The sequence below is a fragment of the Grammomys surdaster genome, unplaced genomic scaffold (genome assembly GCF_004785775.1).
Source record: "Grammomys surdaster isolate TR1022 unplaced genomic scaffold, NIH_TR_1.0 126182, whole genome shotgun sequence".
NCBI lineage: Eukaryota > Metazoa > Chordata > Mammalia > Rodentia > Muridae > Grammomys > Grammomys surdaster.
Genome location: NW_021620988.1, coordinates 6,752,690 through 6,761,500, shown reverse-complemented (window position 1 = coordinate 6,761,500; position 8,811 = coordinate 6,752,690). Strand labels below are relative to the sequence as shown.

General features: G+C 44.0%; 1 pseudogene; it reads left to right on the top strand.

Moving 5' to 3' along the window:
• Window positions 1-6,546: 6,546 nt before the first annotated feature.
• On the top strand, window positions 6,547-8,104 carry LOC114612771 (annotated as a pseudogene).
• Window positions 8,105-8,811: the final 707 nt, after the last annotated feature.

Genomic DNA, 8,811 nt, shown 5'->3' with positions numbered 1-8,811 from the left:
ACCTATATACAAGGTCTATGACTACTCAGGCTGGTAAATTGTCACAAAAACTGCCTGTTTACAATAGCTTATAGCCGTCTGTTTCAGTGTTTATCTACAGAGACCCAAGACTTGGTGTTAGTATACATGTATGACAGGTCTATTGCTGATTTTAGGCCTATGGCTGATTTTAGGCCTTCAGTGTATAAGCAGGGATGCCCCTGACATCTCTTCCCTTCTCTAAGTATAGACGGGCTATACTTAGAGAATTCTTAATATATTATTTCTTGGCTTGGTTGAAGGTTTTGCTTAAATTTTTATTTTTGTGTGTGTGTGACAATCTTCTAAGTCAATTCTCTCCTTCCACTGTGGGTTCCAGACATCAAACTCAGGTCATCAGGCTTGAGTGACAAATTCTCATCCAAATGGTGCCATCTTACTGGCTCTGATTTTATTATTGTCATTCTTACAGACAGACTCTTCTTGTAACCTAGCCTAGCCTGTATATTGATATAATAGCCGGGACTTGTATTGAACTCCTAATCTTTCTGCATCCATACCCAATGGGATTACACACATCCCACCCATGCCTGTCTCAGAAGAGTGGATACTCTAACAATAAGAGTTTCATCCTGTATGTGAAGTTGGGAAGAAGAATGACTAAGAAGTTTATTTAGGTAGACAACATTTGACATCCTCTTGGATTTAAGAGTTGTAAAGGAAAAGGCCACCGAAATGGCACTGCAGATTCGAATTTAAGAGCTTAGCAGTATAACACAAAAATTAACTGCCATGGACGATGTAAAGCAGTATTGTCCGGCATGATGGCTCAGCAGGTAAAAGCCCTTGGCTGCTTCAGGAGCCTGGCAGAGTTCAGATGCCTACAACCCTTGTAAAGTGCTCTACTATAATCCTAGCACTCCTACAGAGAGATAAGACATCTCAGGCCAGCTTGCCTGAGGTAGGAAATATATTCTTGTGCTATCATGAGAAAATCCTCATGTAAACACTAGCTAAATGAACCTATATCCAGTTAATTGTGATTCGTAAATAAAGATGCCAACAGTCAATAGCTGGACAGAAGAGGCAGGTGGGATTTAGGTTTCCCAGGCTTGGGCTTGGGGGTCTGGGAAGATAAGGAAGAATGTGCAGGAGAAAAAAAAGGAGATGCAGAAGCAGCTATGGGTTAAGGGCCAAGAGAGTGGCCTTGAGGGATGCCCTATCGGAGCTAAGAGCAGCCCAGATGGAACATACTAAATAAAGGGCAAGTAGTAAAGGGGTTGTCGGTAGGAAAGTAGATTCTAACAGCATGGAGGGTAGGTAACAGCCCAGCTATTGTGATGCTTAAGGCTTATTTAATATATAGCAGCTGTGTATGTGTTTTTGTTTTTTGTTGTTGTTGTTTTGTTGTTTTGTTTTTGTTTTGTTTTTGTTTTGTTTTGTTTTTTACAAAAGGCAGGGTAGAAGCCCCAGGCCAGGATATTAAATATATATTACTACACTCTGACTCAAGGCTTAAGGTGAGAACCCACATATGAGGTTGTCCTCTGACCTCGTCATGCTCACCCTCACACAATCACACATACACAGACATACTCATTGTGCACATACATGTAAGTTAATAAATAAAAAGTTAACAAAAGGAAAGACACATAAAATTCTGTAAAAGAACAACAAAAACAACAAAACAAACAACAACAACAACAAATCTGGCAATGATGTCAGAAGCCAAAAACATAGACTGACATGTTTGTTTCCACAATGTCAGAAATCACTGAATAACAATGAATTCACAAGGTATGTCATTTCTTCTGTATTTGTCAGTCTAGGCCCCATGATTTGTGCTAGACAGATGGCGGTTACTTATACAATCCAGATGTGGAGTCGTTCACTTCAGTGTTTCCACTCAGAGTGGATCAAAATGCTCTTTTGTCAAAAGTGGGATCACTCAGGACAAAGCACCACCTACAGGTTACCATCCTATATGAGAATCAGAACACTGGAACCATAACCTTAACCGCACAATGGATGAAAAACTCAAAATGGGAAAGATGTTCTCAGTTCCCAGTATCATCTTACACCAAGTTTTAAAAATATTCTTGTGCTATCATGAGGGCTATTGCTGGTTGTCAACTTGACTACATCTGGAATGAACTACAATCTAGAAATGAAGAGAACACTTGTGATCCACATCTTGAGGCTGGAAGATACAGGCTTTTGACCTGAATCTTGACATGCATAACATGACACTTTTGATCTTGAGGCATAGTGGTCATGAAAAGCTTAGGCCCAGGCAAGGTAGTAGGTGCCCATAATCCCAGGAATGTCAGGAAAGCAGATCTCTGAGTTCAAGGCCAGCCGGGAACAGAGCAAGCTCCAAATCCACACATAGTGATACACTCCTTTAATCTGGGACACATCTTCTGTTGGAGGCCAACATAAGGACAACGAAAAAGGAAGATTTAATCTTCTTTCCTGCTTGCACTTACTTGCCATCACATCTGTTGGAACCTACTTCAGGGATTCCAGCTTGTACAGAGAGCAGCTGAAACAAATAGCCTTGTGGGACTGAGCAACTACTGGATTCTTGAACTACCCATTCACAGATGCCAATTGTTGGGTTAGTTGAACTGCAGACTGTAAGTCCTTACAATAAATTCCCTTAGTATATAGAGACAGTCTATAAGTTCTGTGACCATAGAGTACCCCAACTAACACAAACTATGTTGAATTTAAAAATTATTTTTTTTTACATAGCAGTAGCATCCAGTGCCCACTACTACTCAGAGTTTAAATGAATGAAAGGTTTTTCTATAATGAATTTTACCTATGATAGGCTATCGTCTTCATAGTACAAACGTTTCCTTCAATCTCAAGAAAATGAATCAAAATAGAAGCAGCTGGAAAGGGCAGCGGGAGTCAGGAAATCAGGCACATGTATATCTAACCTTAGAACATGATGTGGAAAGGAAGAGAATAAATGTGATGCAATGAATGAATCACAAGAAAGGCATAGATGTTTGAGTATAAGAGGTAGTTATAGCAGGTTTGGAGTCAGGTCCCTTTTATGAACTTATTTCCCACTGATAAGAGCCAATAGCTGTTGTTGCCACTTGTTGGATAATGGTTGAATATGGGTTCATTTACTAAGTGTAGGACATTAAAAGGATGCCTAGTTTCTGGTCAAGTACAGGCTAGAAATCTTGGAGACCCCAGGTGATCCTGAGGGGTCCCAAATGGGACCCAGGTGACCCTAAGGGATGGCAGACTTTTAGTCACTCCCCCAGACCCTAGGGTCCTTACATAAGGCCACAGCCCTCCATAGATTTGTTTCCTGCAGTCACTCATGTAGGGCAATGCCCCAGCCCCTCCATAGGTAGAGGGCATGACTACAGGCCACAGAGCCTCAAGATAGATCTCCATATTAATGAGATACATAAAGGCCAGAAGGACGTAGCCAATTAAGCTTTCCTTCCCAGACCTTCTGTCGACTGTCAACCAGTGCATTGGGGACCCTGGGTATCGTCGATCGATCGTGAAAGAACCCGGGACACAGCGGATGCAGAGCAAAGGCAGAAGCAACTGCATACTGCCACAAACTTTATTAAGCCTTATATAAAGAAAAATATGCATTCCCTTAAGTTCCCTTTGGCAAGCTAGAATCATAAAATCTTTATTCCCATAATACCAGGAATATAGGCAAGACTAAACAAATGCTTCTTCTTAAAACATTTAATTAACTAATCACCCCAGTACTTATCAGAACATAGCTCAGGCCAAGTGAGAAAAACATTTCTTCTCAAGGGCGGCATTCCAGCCCCACCTTGCACCTTTCACCAGTCCTTACTTGATCTTGCCTGGAAGCTGCATCTCCATGTCTCCACAATTTTCCTCCGTGAAAAAGGTATTTAACCTCAGGCCCACCCTGAGAAAAGGGGTTACTATTTCTTATCTACTTTCCACCATGAAAATAACATCTTAAAACCATGGACTGCTTCTTTCCATCCGGATCTGCTGTGGGGAACAATGGAACAGGCCTTTACCTACAGAGCTGCATCTAATCTCCTGCAGAAGACCTCTCCAAGCCATGGTGACCACCAACCCAAGCCAGCCCTCGACCAAGCCAAACCACCTGCGACAAACCAAACACTCTCCTTGAGGGCGAAGCCAGAGCTTCTCTCCCCCTCTCTCCTATGGCTGTGGGCTAGTCCAGCCTGTGCCCCCCACCACACTTCGTTCTCAGCTCTTCCGTGGCTTCCAGCGGCGCCTGGGTGCCCAAGAGCCTGAGAACCAGACTGTTCCTAACCACACTGCAGGCTCGAGGACGCCATTCCCCCCAGCCAGCTCTGGCTCCCCCACCCCTGGAGCGGTGGGGGGAGAGCACAGTCAAACTTCCCATGTCCTGCCTTCCCAAGTGATGGCCCTAACCTCATGGCAGGGCAGACATGAGACCCCCACTTTAGCCCAACAACTAAGCACAGTGGCTCCTAGATCAGTTTATTTGTTTATTTATTTTGTCACAATCTTATCTTACTATTTCGCCCAGGCTAGCCTAGAATTCACTATGTGGTCCATCCTGACCTTGAACTCTCAATTCTCTTGCCTCTGCCTACAAGCTGTTAGATTTCAGGTGAGTGCCACCATGTCCAGCTAGCTTCTGATTGCGCATTCTCTTACAAAGTAACTCAATTTCAATCTCCAGCCTCCCTTCCACTGGTCTATAGTAAAAATCTTCCTGGATTTTTTTTTTTTTTTCTGCTCAGCCACGAGTTTTGATGTGGTTCTAAGGTCTCATGAAATGGCATGACATCAGGGCCATCTGGTCATCTACTAGCCAAACAATTACCTAAGTTATCGTGTAACCTTGGTATCATGACATCTTCAGCTTTGGCAGTCTTTGCTGTCTCCTTTGGATGGAGAAATCTGTGAGCCTGCAGGAGGTCCCATTTCCAGAGATGTTCAGTACCTTCCTGCTGTGAATCTTGCTAGCTTTTCAGAAACTACTGCATGCAGGTGCAGATGGCCTTTATTCTCAACATCCTGAAGCCCTTCTCTTCTCCTTCATCCTTGGGAGGTATCCTTGTACTCTCAATGAACATTTGTCCCATTATGTTATTTCCAGGCAGTACTCTAGATTACACCCATTCTTTTCCTGCTTCTTCCAAGTCCTCTTGTTGCTGTAGTTGATTAATCCACTCTAATTTCCCTGGTGGCAGCAACATGAGTTCCTCTCTACCTGCCCCAATGTTCAATATTCTCGAATAAAAGACACACACGTAGCCTTATATTTAATACGCCTTAATCAGCTCAACGACTGGACCACTCCCAAACTTCCGCTTTGCTAGTGCATCCCCTCTGATACTCCTGAATTATTACTTTCTAACATCTATATTCCATCTTTGTTTCCCCAGACCAAATTGGGCTGACTCCCTGTGGCTGCTCTTCCCTGGCTCTTACATGATTGATATGCCTCTCTTCCTTCAGCTCTCAAGCCCAATTCTTATTCCTCATTCAGCATGGCGATCCTTCTTTCTCCTCCTCCTGTGCTTCTTGCACAGAAATCCTAAAAGTCTCACCTCTATCTTTCTGCCCTGCCATTGGCTGCCAGCAACTTTATTTACCAGTCAAAGCCAACAGAGGGAAGGGACCCTCAGCATTGTACATGCAGACATGCAGATCCCTGTGTAATTTTGGAAACCCAATTAACAAATACAAACAATAAACCAAATCCACACTATCCTCTAAATTCTCTTAAGTTTTGAGGATTTGGAGACAGAGCTTCTGATAATGTAATAATATGGGTCTTTACACAGACATAATGAAACAATATTAATAAGATGTCTTTTACTTAATGAAGACTTTAAAGACACAGATTAGCTTTGTGTCTGAGGTAGTTTTTGGCTTTTTCTTTTTGTGACTGTATATTACTACATAATCTATTGAGTTTACAATTATTCTCCCCTACTCCTAAGTGCTGAGATCATAGGTCTGTCACACCATGCCTGGCCTAAAAAACGAACTTTGATACAGATATACTATTATTTGACTTTTGAAATCACAACCTTAACTGTAGACTTTTGGTGGCAGTTTTATAGCTAAATCTCTCTTAATCCACTGCTTGTGAGATAACTAATAATAAATATTAATTCATATTTTTACTTAAAAGTAGAGTTGGGCACTGGCTTGAGTCCATATGGGACTTAGGGCAGCAGATCATGGCTGGAAGAAAACAACAAACTGATGTAGGGGGAAAAGGTTCCTGAACACAGGCTGCCCAGGAATGTGGTGTTTACCTTCACACTCAAGCACACACTCCCTCTTGACTTTAATTCTAGACAGTCTCTGAACTTGACTATTGATTTATAGTCTACTAAAATACAGTCTGGCACATAGCCCAAGGTAAGACACGAAAAGAGCAACAAGACAGAATAGCGTTAGGACCTTTTAAGAAAGAAACTTAAGGACAGATAACAGTAGTTAGAGAACAGAAGCAGCCATGGGGAGTGGAAAGAAGTGAGGATGCCCCTGCATGAGCTGGTGAGGGATAGCTCCCAAGACAGTGGAGAAATGGCCTCCACCTTCAACCTCAGAGAGTGTAAATTATCCAAACAAGAGGGGCAGAACTATGGCTTCTTCCTCCGAATTGAGAAGGACACTGACGGTCACCTGGTCCGGTTGATTGAGGAGGGGAGCCCAGCAGAGAAGGCAGGGCTTCTGGATGGCGACAGAGTGCTCAGGATCAATGGTGTCTTTGTCGACAAGAAAGAGCATGCACAGGTGGTGGAGCTGGTCAGAAAGAGTGGGAATTCAGTGACTCTGCTGGTTCTGGATGGAAACTCCAATGAGAAGGCTGTGAAAAATCAGGTGGACTTGAAAGAACTGGATCAAAGCCAGAGGGAGCCGGCTCTGAATGATGAAAAACCAGGCCCTGGGATGAATGGAGCAGTAGGGACGTGTGCCCAGCCACGGCTCTGCTACTTGGTGAAGGAGGGCAACACTTTTGCCTTCTCTTTGAAGACCATCCAAGGTAAAAAGGACGTGTACTTGACTGATGTAATACCTCAGGGTGTGGCCATGAAAGCTGGTGTCCTGCCTGACGATCATTTGATTGAAGTGAATGGAGAAAATGTCAAGAACGCCAGCCATGAGGAAGTGGTAGAAAAGGTGACAAAGTCAGGAAGTCGTATCATGTTCCTCCTTGTGGACAAAGAAACAGCCAGGCGCCATAGTGAACAGAAGACAGAATTCAAGAGGGAGACAGACAGTTTGAAACTGCTGCACCACCAGCCACGGGTGGTGGTGATCAAGAAGGGTAGCAGTGGTTATGGATTCTATCTGAGGGCGGGCCCTGAACAGAAAGGTCAAATCATCAAGGACATAGAACCTGGAAGCCCAGCAGAGGCGGCTGGCTTGAAGAACAATGACTTGGTAGTTGCTGTCAATGGCGAGTCTGTGGAAGCTCTTGATCGTGACAGTGTGGTGGAAATGAGTAGAAAAGGTAGAGACCAGACTACTCTGTTGGTGCTGGACAAAGAGGCAAACAGCATCTATAGCCTGGCTCGTTTCTCTCCTCGTCTACTGCCAAAGTCAAGAACTGCCTAATGGTTCTGTCAAGGAAGCCCCCGCTCACTTTCCTGCTCCTCTGGAGGCCACAGGCTCAGATACCACAGTGGATGCGGATGTGGGGGATGACAAACCCAAGCTCTGCAAGCTGATTAAAGGGGAGGACAACTACGGCTTTCACCTGAATGCCATTAGGGGTCAGCCAGGCTCCTTTGTCAAAGAGGTTCAGCAGGGTGGCCCGGCTGACAAGGCTGGGCTGGAGAATGAGGACGTTATCATTGAAGTGGATGGGGAGAATGTGCAAGATGAACCCTATGACAGAGTGGTGGAGAGAATCAAGAGCAGCAGGGAGCATGTCACTCTGTTGGTCTGTGGAAAGATGGCCTACAGCTACTTCCAAGCTAAGAAAATTCCCATCGTTTCTTCCATGGCCTACCCCCTGGTGGCTGGGCCTGATGAAAAAGGAGGGATGTCAGCAGAGCATGACTCCCACCCAATAAAAGAATGAACTCTCAGCACAGCCTAGCACTCTTCTTCCAACTCTGAAGACACCGTGATGTGAAGAGAACAAATAATGCTTCCTCTTGAGGGCCCAGGACCTGCCTCTCCAAGGAAGGAGCCCTGCTGGCCCTGTCAGGCCTCCTCGGAACCATCTGTCCCCGACTGTCTGCAGTCAGAAGGGCTGCTACAGCTAGTTGCTTATTTAAGTTCAACTTAGCTGGAGGGACCAGGTTCAGGTTCTTTCTATGTGGTATCTTCCAAAGTGCAACTTTTCACTTCTGTTGATGAAACCTCTTACTTCTGTAGGCTTGAGCATAGGGATGATTCACTCGTGTCTGTGTGAGCGCTGCTAATTAAAGAATCGAGCAGAAAAAAAAAAGAAAGAAAGAAAGAAAGAAAGAAAGAGAAAGAAAGAAAGAAACTTAAAGTATGTTTTATTCTCTTCATCAAATGGTTCCAACTTGATAGCCACATGCATGCAACCAATAGCACAACAACAGAAACCTACACATAAACCTATAACTTTTATGAAATTTAATTCAAAGTAGATCATAGTCTTTGAGGTGGTTTGAATGACAATGATCCGTATAGGCTCCAATATTTTCATACTTAGTCCTCAGTTGGTGAACTGTTTCGGGAGAATTAGTAGGTGTGGCCTTTTTGGAGGAAGTGTGTGTCACTAGAGGTGGACTTGAAAAGCCTATGCCAAGCCCCCAGTCTGTCTCTCTCTCTCTCTCTCTCTCTCTCTCTCTCTCTCTCTCTCTCTCT